This window comes from Schistocerca nitens, chromosome 7 (assembly GCF_023898315.1).
Source record: "Schistocerca nitens isolate TAMUIC-IGC-003100 chromosome 7, iqSchNite1.1, whole genome shotgun sequence".
Classification (NCBI taxonomy): Eukaryota; Metazoa; Arthropoda; class Insecta; order Orthoptera; family Acrididae; genus Schistocerca; species Schistocerca nitens.
Genome location: NC_064620.1, coordinates 600,345,143 through 600,366,207, shown reverse-complemented (window position 1 = coordinate 600,366,207; position 21,065 = coordinate 600,345,143).

Sequence of the window (21,065 nt, the reverse complement as noted above, 5' to 3'; positions counted from 1 at the left end):
TCTGTGCTTTGAGCTTCTCCTGGGAGACCGGTATTAGATTCCGATGCACCATTGCAGACTATTTTATCACTAGATCGTTTACATTGACCTTGAAACACAGACATTGCATCGGGATTGAATACAAAGGGCACAATGCCACTTAAGTACAAGAAGAGTTCTCTTATAATTGTCTGTGCTTTTAGCTTCTCCTGGGAGGGCAGTATTCGATTCCGATGCACCACTGCATGTTTTCTGCATCAATTGGACCTTTACATTGACGATGTAACACAGAAATTGCATCGGAATTGAATACAAAAGGCACAATGCCAACTTAAGAAAAAGAAGAGTGACTTTTCTAATTGTCTGTGCTTTGAGCTGCTCCTGGGAGACCGGTATTAGATTCCGATGCACCATTGCAGGCTATTTTATCACTTGATCGTTTACATTGACGATGAAACACAGACATTGCATCGGAATTGAATACAAAGGGCACAATGCCACGTAAGTACAAGAAGAGTGCTCTTATAATTGTCTGTGCCTTGGGCTTCTCCTGGGAGGGCAGTATTCGATTCCGATTCACCACTGCAGGTTTTCTGCATCAATTGGACCTTTACATTGATGATGTAACACAGAAATTGCATCGGAATTGAATACAAAAGGCACAATGCCAACTTAAGAAAAAGAAGAGTGACTTTTCTAATTGTCTGTGCTTTGAGCTTCTCCTGGGAGACCGGTATTAGATTCCGATGCACCATTGCAGGCTATTTTATCACTTGATCGTTTACATTGACGATGAAACACAGACATTGCATCGGGATTGAATACAAAGGGCACAATGCCACGTAAGTACAAGAAGAGTGCTAATATAATTGTCTGTGCTTTGAGCTTCTCCTGGGAGGGCAGTGTTCGATTCCGATGGACCATTGCAGGTTTTGTGCATCAATTGGACCTTTACATTGACGATGTAACAGAGAAATTGCATCGGAATTGAATACAAAAGTCACAATGCCGACTTAAGGAAAAGAAGAGTGACTTTTCTCATTTTCTGTGCTTTGAGGTATTTCTGGGAGAGCAGTATTAGATACCGATGCACCACTACAAGTTTTCTGCATCAATTGGACCTTTACATTGACGATGTAACACAGAAATTGCATCGGAATTGAATACAAAAGGCACAATGCCGACTTAAGTACAAGAAGGGTGACTTTTCTAGTTGTCTGTGCTTTGAGCTTCTCCTGGCTGACCGGTATTAGATTCCGATGCACCATTGCAGACTATTTTATCACTTGATCGTTTACATTGACCTTGAAACACAGACATTCCATTGGGATTTAATACAAAGTCCACAATGCCACTTAAGTACAAGAAGAGTGCTCTTATAATTGTCTGTGCTTTCAGCTTCTCCTGGGAGGGCAGTATTCGATTCCGATGCACCACTGCAGGTTTTCTGCATCAATTGGACCTTTACATTGACGATGTAATACAGAAATTGCATCGGAATTGAATACAAATGGCACAATGCCGACTTAAGTACAAGAAGAGTGACTTTTCTAATTATCTGTGCTTTGAGCTTCTCCTGGGAGACTGGTATTAGATTCCGATGCACCATTGCAGGCTATTTTATCACTTGATCGTTTACATTGACGATGAAACACAGACATTATATCGGGATTGAATACAAAGGGCACAATGAAACGTAAGTACAAGAAGAGTGCTCTTATAATTGTCTGTGCTTTGAGCTTCTCCTGGGAGGGCAGTATTCGATTCCGATGCACAACTGCAGGTTTTCTGCATCACTTGGACCTTTACATTGACGATGTAACACAGAAATTGTGGTGTCACCGCTAGACACCACACTTGCTAGGTGGTAACTTAAATCGGCCGCGGTCCTGTAGTACATGTCGGACCCGCGTGTCGCCACTGTGTATTCGCAAACGTAGCGCCACCACAGGGCAGGTCACAAGACACGGACTTGACCTCGCCCCAGTTGTACGGACGACATAGCTTGCGACTAGACCTACCAAGTATTCCTCTCATTTGCCGAGAGACAGATTAAATAGCCTTCAGCTAGTCCATCGCTACTACCTAGCAAGGCGCCATGTGTATCATTGCTAATTGCTTAATACTATGCAAGAGATGTATTTCAACAAGAACAAGACTACATTAAAGTTAAGTATATTAACATCTCTCTTCTTTTCTTTATAGTTTTCATCCAGTCTCCTGTTTCAGAATTTACGCCCGTCTGCGTTAGTTTCGCGTGCACCTAGCCACTCATTGTGTCGAGACCTTAGGGAATCGACACAACAGAAATTGCATCGGAATTGACTATAAAAGGCACAATGCCATCTTAAATATAAGAAGAGTGACTCTTCTCATTTTCTGTGCTTTGAGCTATATCTGGGAGAGCAGTATTAGATACCGATGCACCTCTACAAGTTTTCTGCATAAATTGGAACTTTACATTGACGATGTAACACAGAAATTGCATCGGAATTGAATACAAAAGGCACAATGCCGACTTAAGAAAAAGAAGAGTGACTTTTCTAACTGTCTGTGCTTTGAGCTTCTCCTGGGAGACCGGTATTAGATTCCGATGCACCATTACAGGCTATTATAACACTTGATCATTTACATTGACGATGAAACACAGACATTGCATCGGGATTGAATACAAAGGGCACAACGCCACGTAAGTACAAGATGAGTGCTCTTATAATTGTCTGTGCTTTGAGCTTCTCCTGGGAGGGCAGTATTCGATTTCGATGCACCACTGCAGGTTTTCTGCATCAATTGGACCTTTACATTGACGATGTAACACAGAAATTTCATCGGAATTGAATACAAATGGCACAATGCCGACTTAAGAAAAAGAAGAGTGACTTTTCTTATTGTCTGTGCTTTGAGCTTCTCCTGGGAGACTGGTATTAGATTCCGATGCACCATTGCAGGCTATTATATCACTTGATCAATAACATTGACGATGAAACACAGACATTGCATCGGGATTGAATACAAAGGGCACAATTCCACGTAAGTACACGAAGAGTGCTCTTATAAATGTTTGTGCTTTGAGCTTCTCCTGGGAGGGCAGTATTCGATTCCGATGGACCATTGCAGGTTTTCTGCATCAATTGGACCTTTACATTGACGATGAAACACAGAAATTGCATCGGAATTGAATACAAGAGGCACAATGCCATCTTAAGTATAAGAAGAGTGACTCTTGTCATTTTCTGTGCTTTGAGCTATTTCTGGGAGAGCAGTATTAGATACCGATGCACCACTACAAGTTTTCTGCATCAATTGGACCTTTACATTGACGATTTAACACAGAAATTGCATCGGAATTGAATACAAAAAGCACAATGCCGACTTAAGGAAGAGAAGAGTGACTTTTCTAATTGTCTGTGCTTTGAGCTTCTCCTGGGAGACCGGTATTAGATTCCGATGCACCATTGCAGGCTATTTTATCACTTGATCGTTTACATTGACGATGAAACACAGACATTGCATCGGGATTGAATACAAAGGGCACAATGCCACGTAAGTACAAGAAGAGTGCTAATATAATTGTCTGTGCTTTGAGCTTCTCCTGGGAGGGCAGTATTCGATTCCGATGGACCATTGCAGGTTTTCTGCATCAATTGGACCTTTACATTGACGATGTAACAGAGAAATTGCATCGGAATTGAATACAAAAACACAATGCCGACATAAGTACAAGAGGACTGACTCTTCTCATTTTCTGTGCTTTGAGCTATTCCTGGGAGAGCAGTATTAGATGCCTAAGCACCACTGCAGGTTTTCTGCATCAATTGGACCTTTACATTGACGATGAAACACAGAAATTGCATCGGAAATGAATATAAAAGGCACAATGCCGACTTAAGAAAAAGAAGAGTGACTTTTCTAATTGTCTGTGCTTTGAGCTTCTAATGGGAGACCGGTATTAGATTCCGATGCACCATTGCAGGCTATTTTATCACTTGATCGTTTACATTGACGATGAAACACAGACATTGCATCGGGATTGAATACAAAGGGCACAATGCCACGTAAGTACAAGTTGAGTGCTCTTATAAATGTCTGTACTTTGAGCTTCTCCTGGGAGGGCAGTATTCGATTCTGATGCACCACTGCAGGTTTTCTGCATCACTTGGATCTTTACATTGACGATGTAACACAGAAATTGCATCGGAATTGAATACAAAAGGCACAATGCCGACTTAAGGAAAAGAAGAGTGACTTTTCTAATTGTCTGTGCTTTGAGCTTCTCCTGGGAGACCGGTATTAGACTCCGATGCACCATTGCTGGCTATTTTATCACTTGATCGTTTACATTGACGATGAAACACAGACATTGCATCGGGATTGAATACAAAGGACACAATGCCACGTAAGCACAAGAAGAGTGCTCTTATAAATGTCTGTGTTTGAGCTTCTCCTGGGAGGGCAGTATTCGATTCCGATGGACCATTGCAGGTTTTCTGCATCATTTGGACCTTTACATTAACGATGAAACACAGAAATAGCATCGGAATTGAATACAAGGAGCACAATGCCATCTTAAGTATAAGAAGAGTGACTCTTCTCATTTTCTGTGCTTTGAGGTATTTCTGGAAGAGCAGTATTAGATACCGATGCACCACTACAAGTTTTCTGCATCAATTGGACCTTTACATTGACGATATAACACAGAAATTGCATCGGAATTGAATACAAAAGGCACAATGCCGACTTAAGAAAAAGAAGAGTGACTTTTCTAATTGTCTGTGCTTTGAGCTTCTCCTGGGAGGGCAGTATGCGATTCCGATGGACCATTGCAGGTTTTCTGCATCAATTTGAACTTCACATTGACGATGTAACACAGAAATTGCATCGGAATTGAATACAAAAGGCACAATGCCGACTTAAGAAAAAGAAGAATGACTTTTCTAATTGTCTGTGCTTTGAGCTTTTAATGGGAGACCGGTATCAGATTCCGATGCACCATTGCAGGCTATTTTATCACTTGATCGTTTACATTGACGATAAAACACAGACATTGCATCGGGATTGAATGCAAAGGGCACAATGCCACGTAAGTACAAGTTGAGTGCTCTTATAATTGTCTGTGCTTTGAGCTTCTCCTGGGAGGGCAGAATTCGATTCTGATGCACCACTGCAGGTTATCTGCATCACTTGGATCTTTACATTGACGATGTAACACAGAAATTGCATCGGAATTGAATACAAAAGGCACAATGCCGACTTAAGTATAAGAAGAGTGACTCTTCTCATTTTCTGTGCTTTGAGCTATTCCTGGGAGAGCAGTATTCGATTCCGGTGCACCACTGCAGGTTTTCTGCATCAATTGGACCTTTACATTGACGGTGAAACACAGAAATTGCCTCGGAATTGAATACAAAAACACAATGCCGACATAAGTACAAGAGGACTGACTCTTCTCATTTTCTGTGCTTTGAGCTATTCCTGGGAGAGCAGTATTAGATGCGTAAGCACCACTGCAGGTTTTCTGCATCAATTGGACCTTTACATTGACGATGAAACAGAGAAATTGCATCGGAATTGAATACAAAAGGCACAATGCCGACTTAAGGAAAAGAAGAGTGACTTTTCTAATTGCCTGTGCTTTGAGCTTCTCCTGGGAGACCGGTATTAGACTCCGATGCACCATTGCTGGCTATTTTATCACTTGATCGTTTACATTGACGATGAAACACAGACATTGCATCGGGATTGAATACAAAGGGCACAATGCCACGTAAGTGCAAGAAGAGTGCTCTTATAATTGTCTGTGCTTTGAGCTTCTCCTGGGACGGCAGTATTCGATTCCGATGGACCATTGCAGGTTTTCTGCATCAATTGGACCATTACATTGACGATGAAACACAGAAATTGCATCGGAATTGAATACAAGGAGCACAATGCCATCTTAAGTATATGAAGAGTGACTCTTCTCATTTTCTATGCTTTGAGGTATTTCTGGGAGAGCAGTATTAGATACCGATGCACCACTACAAGTTTTCTGCATCAATTGGACCTTTACATTGACGATGTAACACAGAGTGACTTTTCTAATTGTCTGTACTTTGAGCTTGTAATGGGAGACCGGTATTAGATTCCGATGCACCGTTGCAGGCTATTTTATCACTTGATCGTTTACATTGACGATGAACACACAGACATTGCATTTGGATTGAATACAAAGGGCACAATGCCACGTAAGTACAAGAAGAGTGCTCTTATAATTGTCTGTGGTTTGAGCTTCTCCCGGGAGGGCAGTATTCGATTCCGAAGCACCACTGCAGGTTTTCTGCATCAATTGGACCATTACATTGACGATGTAACACAGAAAGTGCATCGGAATTGAATACAAAAGGCACAAAGCCGACTTAAGAAAAAGAAGAGTGACTTGTTATTGTCTGTGCTTTGAGCTTCTCCTGGGAGACCGGTATTAGACTCCAATGCACAATTGCAGGCTATTTTATCACTTGATCGTTTACATTGACGATGAAACACACACATTGCATCGGGATTGAATACAAAGGGCACAATGCCACGTAAGTACAAGAAGAGTGCTCTTATAAATGTCTGTGTTTGAGCTTCTCCTGGGAGGGCAGTATTCGATTCCGATGGACCATTGCTGGTTTTCTGCATCAATTGGACCTTTACATTGACGATGAAACACGGAAATTGCATCGGAATTGAATACAAGAAGCACAATGCCATCTTAAGTATAAGAAGAGTGACTCTTCTCATTTTCTGTGCTTTGAGCTATTTCTGGGAGAGCAGTATTAGATACCGCTGCACCACTACAAGTTTTCTGCATCAATTGGACCTTTACATTGACGATGTAACACAGAAATTGCATCGGAATTGAATACAAATGGCAGAATGCCGACTTAAGAAAAAGATGAGTGACTTTTGTAATTGTCTGTGGTTTGAGCTTCTCCTGGGAGTGCAGTAATCGATTCCGATGCACTACTGCATGTTTTCTGCATCATTTGGACCTTTACATTGACGATGTAACACAGTAATTGCATCGGAATTGAACACAAAAGGCACAATGCCATCTTAAGTATAAGAAGAGTGACTCTTCTCTTTTTATGTGCTTTGAGCTATTCCTGGGAGAGCAGTATTAGATGCTGATGCACCACTGCAGGTTTTCTGCATCAATTGGACCTTTACATTGAAGATGTAACACAGAAATTGCATCGGAATTGAATACAAAAGACACAATGCCGTCTTAAGGAAAAGAAGAGTGACTTTTCTAATTGTCTGTGTTTGAGCTTCTCCTGGGAGACCGGTATTAGATTCCGATGCACCATTGCAGGCTATTTTAGCACTTGATCGTTTACATTGACGATGAAACACAGACATTGTATCGGGATTGAATACAAAGGGCACAATGCCACGTAAGTACAAGAAGAGTGCTCTCATAATTGTCTGTGCTTTGAGCTTCTCCTTGTAGGGCAGTATTCGATTCCGATGCACCACTGCAGGTTTCCTGCATCATTAGGATATTTACATTGACGATGAAACACAGAAATTGCATCGGAATTGAATACAAAAGGCACAATGCCGACTTAAGTATAAGAAGAGTGACTCTTCTCACTTTCTGTGCTTTGAGCTATTCCCGGGAGAGCAGTATTAGATGCTGATGCACCACTGCAGGTTTTCTGCATCAATTGGACCTTTGCATTGACGATGTAACACAGAAATTGCATCGGAATTGAATACAAAAGGCTCAATGCCGACTTAAGAAAAAGAAGAGTGACTTTTCTAATTGTCTGTGCTTTGAGCTTCTCCTGGGAGACCGGTATTAGATTCCGATGCACCATTGCAGGCTATTATATCACTTGGTCATTTACATTGACGATGAAACACAGACATTGCATCGGGATTGAATACAAATGGCACAATGCCACGTAAGTACAAGAAGAGTGCTCTTATAAGTGTCTGTGCTTTGAGCTTCTCCTGGGAGGGCAGTATTCGATTCCGATGCACCACTGCAGGTTTTCTGCATCAATTGGACCTTTACATTGACGATGTAACACAGAAATTGCATCGGAATTGACTATAAAAGGCACAATGCCATCTTAAATATAAGAAGAGTGACTCTTCTCATTTTCTGTGCTTTGAGCTATATCTGGGAGAGCAGTATTAGATACCGATGCACCTCTACAAGTTTTCTGCATAAATTGGAACTTTACATTGACGATGTAACACAGAAATTGCATCGGAATTGAATACAAAAGGCACAATGCCGACTTAAGAAAAAGAAGAGTGACTTTTCTAACTGTCTGTGCTTTGAGCTTCTCCTGGGAGACCGGTATTAGATTCCGATGCACCATTACAGGCTATTATAACACTTGATCATTTACATTGACGATGAAACACAGACATTGCATCGGGATTGAATACAAAGGGCACAACGCCACGTAAGTACAAGATGAGTGCTCTTATAATTGTCTGTGCTTTGAGCTTCTCCTGGGAGGGCAGTATTCGATTTCGATGCACCACTGCAGGTTTTCTGCATCAATTGGACCTTTACATTGACGATGTAACACAGAAATTTCATCGGAATTGAATACAAATGGCACAATGCCGACTTAAGAAAAAGAAGAGTGACTTTTCTTATTGTCTGTGCTTTGAGCTTCTCCTGGGAGACTGGTATTAGATTCCGATGCACCATTGCAGGCTATTATATCACATGATCAATAACATTGACGATGAAACACAGACATTGCATCGGGATTGAATACAAAGGGCACAATTCCACGTAAGTACACGAAGAGTGCTCTTATAAATGTTTGTGCTTTGAGCTTCTCCTGGGAGGGCAGTATTCGATTCCGATGGACCATTGCAGGTTTTCTGCATCAATTGGACCTTTACATTGACGATGAAACACAGAAATTGCATCGGAATTGAATACAAGAGGCACAATGCCATCTTAAGTATAAGAAGAGTGACTCTTGTCATTTTCTGTGCTTTGAGCTATTTCTGGGAGAGCAGTATTAGATACCGATGCACCACTACAAGTTTTCTGCATCAATTGGACCTTTACATTGACGATTTAACACAGAAATTGCATCGGAATTGAATACAAAAAGCACAATGCCGACTTAAGGAAGAGAAGAGTGACTTTTCTAATTGTCTGTGCTTTGAGCTTCTCCTGGGAGACCGGTATTAGATTCCGATGCACCATTGCAGGCTATTTTATCACTTGATCGTTTACATTGACGATGAAACACAGACATTGCATCGGGATTGAATACAAAGGGCACAATGCCACGTAAGTACAAGAAGAGTGCTAATATAATTGTCTGTGCTTTGAGCTTCTCCTGGGAGGGCAGTATTCGATTCCGATGGACCATTGCAGGTTTTCTGCATCAATTGGACCTTTACATTGACGATGTAACAGAGAAATTGCATCGGAATTGAATACAAAAGGCACAATGCCGACTTAAGAAAAAGAAGAGTGACTTTTCTAATTGTCTGTGCTTTGAGCTTCTCCTGGGAGACCGGTATTAGATTCCGATGCACCATTGCAGGCTATTATATCACTTCATCATTTACATTCACGATGAAACACAGACATTGCATCGGGATTGAATACAAAGGGCACAATGCCACGTAAGTAAAAGAAGAGTGCTCTTATAAATGTCTGTGCTTTGAGCTTCTCCGGGGAGGGCAGTATTCGATTCCGATGGACCATTGCAGGTTTTCTGCATCAATTTGAACTTTACATTGACGATGTAACACAGAAATTGCATCGGAATTGAATACAAAAGGCACAATGCCGACTTAAGAAAAAGAAGAATGACTTTTCTAATTGTCTGTGCTTTGAGATTCTAATGGGAGAACGGTATTAGATTCCGATGCACCATTGCAGGCTATTTTATCACTTGATCGTTTACATTGACGATGAAACACAGACATTGCATCGGGATTGAATACAAAGGGCACAATGCCACGTAAGTAGAAGTTGAGTGCTCTTATAATTGTCTGTGCTTTGAGCTTCTCCTGGGAGGGCAGAATTCGATTCTGATGCACCACTGCAGGTTATCTGCATCACTTGGATCTTTACATTGACGATGTAACACAGAAATTGCATCGGAATTGAATACAAAAGGCACAATGCCGACTTAAGTATAAGAAGAGTGACTCTTCTCATTTTCTGTGCTTTGAGCTATTCCTGGGAGAGCAGTATTCGATTCCGGTGCACCACTGCAGGTTTTCTGCATCAATTGGACCTTTACATTGACGGTGAAACACAGAAATTGCATCGGAATTGAATACAAAAACACAATGCCGACATAAGTACAAGAGGACTGACTCTTCTCATTTTCTGTGCTTTGAGCTATTCCTGGGAGAGCAGTATTAGATGCCTAAGCACCACTGCAGGTTTTCTGCATCAATTGGACCTTTACATTGACGATGAAACACAGAAATTGCATCGGAAATGAATATAAAAGGCACAATGCTGACTTAAGAAAAAGAAGAGTGACTTTTCTAATTGTCTGTGCTTTGAGCTTCTAATGGGAGACCGGTATTAGATTCCGATGCACCATTGCAGGCTATTTTATCACTTGATCGTTTACATTGACGATGAAACACAGACATTGCATCGGGATTGAATACAAAGGGCACAATGCCACGTAAGTACAAGTTGAGTGCTCTTATAAATGTCTGTACTTTGAGCTTCTCCTGGGAGGGCAGTATTCGATTCTGATGCACCACTGCAGGTTTTCTGCATCACTTGGATCTTTACATTGACGATGTAACACAGAAATTGCATCGGAATTGAATACAAAAGGCACAATGCCGACTTAAGGAAAAGAAGAGTGACTTTTCTAATTGTCTGTGCTTTGAGCTTCTCCTGGGAGACCGGTATTAGACTCCGATGCACCATTGCTGGCTATTTTATCACTTGATCGTTTACATTGACGATGAAACACAGACATTGCATCGGGATTGAATACAAAGGACACAATGCCACGTAAGCACAAGAAGAGTGCTCTTATAAATGTCTGTGTTTGAGCTTCTCCTGGGAGGGCAGTATTCGATTCCGATGGACCATTGCAGGTTTTCTGCATCATTTGGACCTTTACATTAACGATGAAACACAGAAATAGCATCGGAATTGAATACAAGGAGCACAATGCCATCTTAAGTATAAGAAGAGTGACTCTTCTCATTTTCTGTGCTTTGAGGTATTTCTGGAAGAGCAGTATTAGATACCGATGCACCACTACAAGTTTTCTGCATCAATTGGACCTTTACATTGACGATATAACACAGAAATTGCATCGGAATTGAATACAAAAGGCACAATGCCGACTTAAGAAAAAGAAGAGTGACTTTTCTAATTGTCTGTGCTTTGAGCTTCTCCTGGGAGGGCAGTATGCGATTCCGATTGACCATTGCAGGTTTTCTGCATCAATTTGAACTTCACATTGACGATGTAACACAGAAATTGCATCGGAATTGAATACAAAAGGCACAATGCCGACTTAAGAAAAAGAAGAATGACTTTTCTAATTGTCTGTGCTTTGAGCTTTTAATGGGAGACCGGTATCAGATTCCGATGCACCATTGCAGGCTATTTTATCACTTGATCGTTTACATTGACGATAAAACACAGACATTGCATCGGGATTGAATGCAAAGGGCACAATGCCACGTAAGTACAAGTTGAGTGCTCTTATAATTGTCTGTGCTTTGAGCTTCTCCTGGGAGGGCAGAATTCGATTCTGATGCACCACTGCAGGTTATCTGCATCACTTGGATCTTTACATTGACGATGTAACACAGAAATTGCATCGGAATTGAATACAAAAGGCACAATGCCGACTTAAGTATAAGAAGAGTGACTCTTCTCATTTTCTGTGCTTTGAGCTATTCCTGGGAGAGCAGTATTCGATTCCGGTGCACCACTGCAGGTTTTCTGCATCAATTGGACCTTTACATTGACGGTGAAACACAGAAATTGCATCGGAATTGAATACAAAAACACAATGCCGACATAAGTACAAGAGGACTGACTCTTCTCATTTTCTGTGCTTTGAGCTATTCCTGGGAGAGCAGTATTAGATGCGTAAGCACCACTGCAGGTTTTCTGCATCAATTGGACCTTTACATTGACGATGAAACAGAGAAATTGCATCGGAATTGAATACAAAAGGCACAATGCCGACTTAAGGAAAAGAAGAGTGACTTTTCTAATTGCCTGTGCTTTGAGCTTCTCCTGGGAGACCGGTATTAGACTCCGATGCACCATTGCTGGCTATTTTATCACTTGATCGTTTACATTGACGATGAAACACAGACATTGCATCGGGATTGAATACAAAGGGCACAATGCCACGTAAGTGCAAGAAGAGTGCTCTTATAATTGTCTGTGCTTTGAGCTTCTCCTGGGACGGCAGTATTCGATTACGATGGACCATTGCAGGTTTTCTGCATCAATTGGACCATTACATTGACGATGAAACACAGAAATTGCATCGGAATTGAATACAAGGAGCACAATGCCATCTTAAGTATATGAAGAGTGACTCTTCTCATTTTCTATGCTTTGAGGTATTTCTGGGAGAGCAGTATTAGATACCGATGCACCACTACAAGTTTTCTGCATCAATTGGACCTTTACATTGACGATGTAACACAGAGTGACTTTTCTAATTGTCTGTACTTTGAGCTTGTAATGGGAGACCGGTATTAGATTCCGATGCACCGTTGCAGGCTATTTTATCACTTGATCGTTTACATTGACGATGAACACACAGACATTGCATTTGGATTGAATACAAAGGGCACAATGCCACGTAAGTACAAGAAGAGTGCTCTTATAATTGTCTGTGGTTTGAGCTTCTCCTGGGAGGGCAGTATTCGATTCCGAAGCACCACTGCAGGTTTTCTGCATCAATTGGACCATTACATTGACGATGTAACACAGAAAGTGCATCGGAATTGAATACAAAAGGCACAATGCCGACTTAAGAAAAAGAAGAGTGACTTTTGTTATTGTCTGTGCTTTGAGCTTCTCCTGGGAGACCGGTATTAGACTCCAATGCACAATTGCAGGCTATTTTATCACTTGATCGTTTACATTGACGATGAAACACACACATTGCATCGGGATTGAATACAAAGGGCACAATGCCACGTAAGTACAAGAAGAGTGCTCTTATAAATGTCTGTGTTTGAGCTTCTCCTGGGAGGGCAGTATTCGATTCCGATGGACCATTGCTGGTTTTCTGCATCAATTGGACCTTTACATTGACGATGAAACACGGAAATTGCATCGGAATTGAATACAAGAAGCACAATGCCATCTTAAGTATAAGAAGAGTGACTCTTCTCATTTTCTGTGCTTTGAGCTATTTCTGGGAGAGCAGTATTAGATACCGCTGCACCACTACAAGTTTTCTGCATCAATTGGACCTTTACATTGACGATGTAACACAGAAATTGCATCGGAATTGAATACAAATGGCAGAATGCCGACTTAAGAAAAAGATGAGTGACTTTTGTAATTGTCTGTGGTTTGAGCTTCTCCTGGGAGGGCAGTAATCGATTCCGATGCACTACTGCATGTTTTCTGCATCATTTGGACCTTTACATTGACGATGTAACACAGTAATTGCATCGGAATTGAACACAAAAGGCACAATGCCATCTTAAGTATAAGAAGAGTGACTCTTCTCTTTTTATGTGCTTTGAGCTATTCCTGGGAGAGCAGTATTAGATGCTGATGCACCACTGCAGGTTTTCTGCATCAATTGGACCTTTACATTGAAGATGTAACACAGAAATTGCATCGGAATTGAATACAAAAGACACAATGCCGTCTTAAGGAAAAGAAGAGTGACTTTTCTAATTGTCTGTGTTTGAGCTTCTCCTGGGAGACCGGTATTAGATTCCGATGCACCATTGCAGGCTATTTTAGCACTTGATCGTTTACATTGACGATGAAACACAGACATTGTATCGGGATTGAATACAAAGGGCACAATGCCACGTAAGTACAAGAAGAGTGCTCTCATAATTGTCTGTGCTTTGAGCTTCTCCTGGTAGGGCAGTATTCGATTCCGATGCACCACTGCAGGTTTCCTGCATCATTTGGATATTTACATTGACGATGAAACACAGAAATTGCATCGGAATTGAATACAAAAGGCACAATGCCGACTTAAGTATAAGAAGAGTGACTCTTCTCACTTTCTGTGCTTTGAGCTATTCCCGGGAGAGCAGTATTAGATGCTGATGCACCACTGCAGGTTTTCTGCATCAATTGGACCTTTGCATTGACGATGTAACACAGAAATTGCATCGGAATTGAATACAAAAGGCACAATGCCGACTTAAGAAAAAGAAGAGTGACTTTTCTAATTGTCTGTGCTTTGAGCTTCTCCTGGGAGACCGGTATTAGATTCCGATGCACCATTGCAGGCTACTATATCACTTGATCATTTTTCATTGACAATGAAACACAGACATTGCATCGGGATTGAATACAAATGGCACAATGCCACGTAAGTACAAGAAGAGTGCTCTTATAAGTGTCTGTGCTTTGAGCTTCTCCTGGGAGGGCAGTATTCGATTCCGATGCACCACTGCAGGTTTTCTGCATCAATTGGACCTTTACATTGACGATGTAACACAGAAATTGCATCGGAATTGAATACAAAAGGCACAATGCCATCTTAAGTGTAAGAAGAGTGACTCTTCTCTTTTTCTGTGCTTTGAGCTATTCCTGGGAGAGCAGTATTAGATGCCTAAGCACCACTGCAGGTTTTCTGCATCAATTGGACCTTTACATTGACGATGTAACACAGAAATTGCATCGGAATTGAATACAAAAGGCACAATGCCGTCTTAAGGAAAAGAAGAGTGACTTTTCTAATTGTCTGTGCTTTGAGCTTCTCCTGGGAGGGCAGTATTCGATTCCGATGCACCACTGCAGGTTTCCTGCATCATTTGGATCTTTACATTGACGATGTAACACAGAAATTGCATCGTAATTGAATACAAAAGGCACAATGCCGACTTAAGAAAAAGAAGAGTGACTTTTCTAATTGTCTGTGCTTTGAGCTTCTCCTGGGAGACCGGTATTAGATTCCGATGCACCATTGCAGGCTATTTTATCACTTGATCGTTTACATTGACGATGAAACACAGACATTGCATCGGGATTGAATACAAAGGGCACAATGCCACGTAAGTACAAGAAGAGTGCTCTTATAACTGACTGTGCTTTGAGCTTCTCCTGGGAGGGCAGTATTCGATTCCGATGCACCACTGCAGGTTTTCTGCATCAAATGGACCTTTACATTGACGATGTAACACAGAAATTGCATCGGAATTGAATACAAAAGGCACAATGCCGACTTAACAAATAAAAGAGTGACTTTTCAAATTGTCTGTGCTTTGAGCTTCTCCTGGGAGACCGGTATTAGATTCCGATGCACCATTGCAGGCTATTATATCACTTGGTCATTTACATTGACGATGAAACACAGACATTGCATCGGGATTGAATACAAAGGGCACAATGCCACGTAAGTACAAGAAGAGTGCTGTTATAAATGTCTGTGCTTTGAGCTTCTCCTGGGAGGGCAGTATTCGATTCGGATGGACCATTGCAGGTTTTCTGCATCAATTGGAACTTTACATTGACGATGTAACACAGAAATTGCATCGGAATTGACTACAAAAGGCACAATGCCGACTTAAGGAAAAGAAGAGTGACTTTTCTAATTGTCTGTGCTTTGAGCTTCTCCTGGGAGACCGGTATTAGATTCCGATGAACCATTGGAGGCTATTTTATAACTTGATCGTTTACATTGACGATGAACACACAGACATTGCATCGGGATTGAATAGAAACGGCACAATGCCACGTAAGTACAAGAAGAGTGCTCTTATAATTGTCTGTGCTTTGAGCTTCACCTGGGAGGGCAGTATTCGATTCCGATGCACCACTGCAGGTTTTCTATAACAAATGGACCTTTACATTGACGATGAAACACAGAAATTGCATCGGAATTGAATACAAAAGTACAATGCCGACTTAAGTATAAGAAGAGTGACTCTTCTCATTTTCTGTGCTTTGACCTATTCCTGGGAGAGCAGTATTCGATTCCGGTGCACCACTGCAGGTTTTCTGCATCAATTGGACCTTTACATTGACGGTGAAACACAGAAATTGCATCGGAATTGAATACAAAAACACAATGCCACGTAAGTACAAGAAGAGTGCTCTTATAATTGTGTGTGCTTTGAGCTTCTCCTGGGAGGACAGTATTCGATTCCGATGCACCACTGCAGGTTTTCTGCATCAATTGGACCTTTACATTGACGATGAAACACAGAAATTGCATCGGAATTGAATACAAAAGGCACAATGCCGACTTAAGTACAAGAAGAGTGAATTTTCTAATTGTCTATGCTTTGAGCTTCTCCTGGGAGACCGGTATTAGATTCCGATGCACCATTGCAGGCTATTTAATCACTTGATCGTTTACATTGACGAACAAACGCAGACATTGCATCGGGATTGAATACAAAATGCACAATGCCGACTTAAGTATAAGAAGAGTGACTCTTCTCATTTTCTGTGCTTTGAGCTATTCCTGGGAGAGCAGTATTAGATGCTGATGCACCACTGCAGGTTTTCTGCATCAATTGGACCTTTACATTGACGATGTAACACAGAAATTGCATCGGAATTGAATACAAAAAGCACAATGCCGACTTAAGAAAAAGAAGTGTGAGTTTTCTAATTGTGTGTGCTTTGAGCTTCTCCTGGGAGACCGGTATTAGATTCCGATGCACCATTGCAGGCTATTTTATCACTTGATCGTTTACATTGACGATGAAACACAGACATTGCATCGGGATTGAATACAAAGGGCACAATGCCACGTAAGTACATGAAGAGTGCTCTTATAATTGTCTGTGCTTTGAGCTTCTCCTGGGAGGGCAGTATTCGATTCCGAAGCACCACTGCTGGTTTTCTGCATCAATTGGAACTTTACATTGACGATGTAACACAGAAATTGCATCGGAATTGAATACAAAAGGCACAATGCCGACTTAAGGAAAAGAAGAGTGACTTTTCTAATTGTCTGTGCTTTGAGCTTCTCCTGGGAGACCGGTATTAGATTCCGATGAACCATTGGAGGCTATTTTATCACTTGATCGTTTACATTGACGATGAACACACAGACATTGCATCGGGATTGAATAGAAAGGGCACAATGCCACGTAAGTACAAGAAGAGTGCTCTTATAATTGTCTGTGCTTTGAGCTTCACCTGGGAGGGCAGTATTCGATTCCGATGCACCACTGCAGGTTTTCTGCAACAAGTGGACCTTTACATTGACGATGAAACACAGAAATTGCATCGGAATTGAATACAACAGTACAATGCCGACTTAAGTATAAGAAGAGTGACTCTTCTCATTTTCTATGCTTTGACCTATTCCTGGGAGAGCAGTATTCGATTCCGGTGCACCACTGCAGGTTTTCTGCATCAATTGGATCTTTACATTGACGGTGAAACACAGAAATTGCATCGGAATTGAATACAAAAACACAATGCCGACATATGTACAAGAGGACTGACTCTTCTCATTTTCTGTGCTTTGAGCTATTCCTGGGAGAGCAGTATTAGATACCTAAGCACCACTGCAGGTTTTCTGCATCAATTGGACCTTTACATTGACGATGTAACACAGAAATTGCATCGAAATTGAATACAAAAGGCACAATGCCGACTTAAGAAAAAGAAGAGTGACTTTTCTAATTGTCTGTGCTTTGAGCTTCTCCTGGGAGACCGGTATTAGATTCCGATGCACCATTGCAGGCTACTATATCACTTGATCATTTTTCATTGACAATGAAACACAGACATTGCATCGGGATTGAATACAAATGGCACAATGCCACGTAAGTACAAGAAGAGTGCTCTTATACGTGTCTGTGCTTTGAGCTTCTCCTCGGAGGGCAGTATTCGATTCCGATGCACCACTGCAGGTTTTCTGCATCAATTGGACCTTTACATTGACGATGTAACACAGAAATTGCATCGGAATTGAATACAAAAGGCACAATGCCGACTTAAGAAAAAGAAGAGTGACTTTTCTAAGTGTCTGTGCTTTGAACGTCTCCTGGGAGACCGGTATTAGATTCCGATGCACCATTGCAGGAGATTTTACCACTTGATCGTTTACATTGACGATGAAACACAGACATTGCATCGGGATTGAATACAAAGGGCACAACGCCACGTAAGTACAAGATGAGTGGTCTTATAATTGTCTGTGCTTTGAGCTTCTCCTGGGAGGGCAGTATACGATTCCGATGCTCCACTGCAGGTTTTCTGCATCAATTGGACCTTACATTGACGATGTAACACAGAAATTGCATCGGAATTGAATACAAAAGGCACAATGCCATCTTAAGTGTAAGAAGAGTGACTCTTCTCTTTTTCTGTGATCTGAGCTATTCCTGGGAGAGCAGTATTAGATGCCTAAGCACCACTGCAGGTTTTCTGCATCAATTGGACCTTTACATTGACGATGCAACACAGAAATTGCATTGGAATTGAATACAAAAGGCACAATGCCGTCTTAAGGAAAAGAAGAGTGACTTTTCTAATTGTCTGTGCTTTGAGCTTCTCCTGGGAGACCGGTATTAGATTCCGAAGCACCATTGCAGGCTATTTTAGCACTTGATCGTTAACATTGACGATGAAACACAGACATTGCATCGGGATTGAATACAAAGGGCACAATGCCACGTAAGTACAAGAAGAGTGCTCTTATAATTGTCTGTGCTTTGAGCTTCTCCTGGGAGGGCAGTATTCGACTCCGATGCACCACTGCAGGTTTTCTGCATCAAATGGTCCTTCACATTGACGATGAAACACAGAAATTGCATCGGAATTGAATACAAAAGGCCACAATGCCGACTTAACAAATAGAAGAGTGACTTTTCAAATTGTCTGTGCTTTGAGCTTCTCCTGGGAGACCGGTATTAGATTCCGATGCACCATTGCAGGCTATTATATCACTTGATCATTTACATTGACGATGAAACACAGACATTGCATCGGGATTGAATACAAAGGGCACAATGCCACGTAAGTACAAGAAGAGTGCTCTTATAATTGTCTGTGCTTTGAGCTTCTCCTGGGAGGGCAGTATTCGATTCCGAAGCACCACTGCTGGTTTTCTGCATCAATTGGACCTTTACATTGACGATGTAACACAGAAATTGCATCGGAATTGAATACAAAAGGCACAATGCCGACTTAAGGAAAAGAAGAGTGACTTTTCTAATTGTCTGTGCTTTGAGCTTCTCCTGGGAGACCGGTATTAGACTCCGATGCATCCATTCGGGCTATTTTATCACTTGATCGTTTACATTGACGATTAAACACAGACATTGAATCGGGATTGAATACAAAGGGCACAATGCCACGTAAGTACAAGAAGAGTGGTGTTATAAATGTCTGTGCTTTGAGCTTCTGTTGGGAGAGCAGTATTCGAATCCGATGGACCATTGCAGGTTTTCTTCATCAACTGGACCTTTACATTGACGATGAAACACAGATATTGCATCGGAATTGAATACAAAAGGCACAATGCCGACTTAAGTATAAGAAGAGTGACTCTTCTCATTTTCTGTGCTTTGAGCTATTCCCGGGAGAGCAGTATTAGATACTGATGCACCACTGCAGGTTTTCTGCATCTATTGGACCTTTGCATTGACGATGTAACACAGAAATTGCATCGGAATTGAATACAAAAGGCACAATGCCGACTTAAGGAAAAGAAGAGTGACTTTTCTAATTGTCTGTGCTCTGAGCTTCTCCTGGGAGACCGGTATTAGATTCCGATGCACCATTGGAGGCTTTTTTATCACTTGATCGTTTACATTGACGATGAACACACAGACATTGCATCGGGATTGAATAGAAGGGGCACAATGCCACGTAAGTACAAGAGGAGTGCTCTTATAACTGACTGTGCTTTGAGCTTCACCTGGGAGGGCAGTATTCGATTCCGATGCACCACTGCAGGTTTTCTGCATCAAATGGAACTTTACATTGACGATGTAACACAGAAATTGCATCGGACTTGAATACAAAAGGCACAATGCCGTCTTAAGGAAAAGAAGAGTGACTTTTCTAATTGTCTGTGCTTTGAGCTTCTCCTGGGAGACCGGTATTAGATTCCGATGCACCATTGGAGGCTATTTTATCACTTGAAAGTTTACATTGACGATGAACACACAGAAATTGCATCGGGATTGAATAGAAGGGGCTCAATGCCACGTAAGTACAAGATGAGTGCTCTTATAATTGTCTGTGCTTTGAGCTTCTCCTGGGAGGGCAGTATTCGATTCCGATGCACCACTGCAGGTTTCCTGCATCATTTGGATCTTTACATTGACGATGTAACACAGAAATTGCATCGTAATTGAATACAAAAGGCACAATGCCGACTTAAGAAAAAGAAGAGTGACTTTTCTAATTGTCTGTGCTTTGAGCTTCTCCTGGGAGACCGGTATTAGATTCCGATGCACCATTGCAGGCTATTTTATCACTTGATCGTTTACATTGACGATGAAACAGACATTGCATCGGGATTGAATACAAAGGGCACAATGCCACGTAAGTACAAGGAGAGTGCTCTTATAATTGTGTGTGCTTTGAGCTTCTCCTGGAAGGGCAGTATTAGATTCCGAAGCACCACTGCAGGTTTTCTGCATCAATTGGACCTTTACATTGACGATGTAACACAGAAATTGCATCGGAATTGAATACAAAAGGCACAATGCCGACTTAAGGAAAAGAAGAGTGACTTTTGTAATTGTCTGTGCTTTGAGCTTCTCCTGGGAGACCGGTATTAGACTCCGATGCATCATTTCGGGCTATTTTATCCCTTGATCGTTTACATTGACGATGAAACACAGACATTGAATCGGGATTGAATACAAAGGGCACAATGCCACGTAAGTACAAGAAGAGTGCTGTTATAAATGTCTGTGCTTTGAGCTACTGTTGG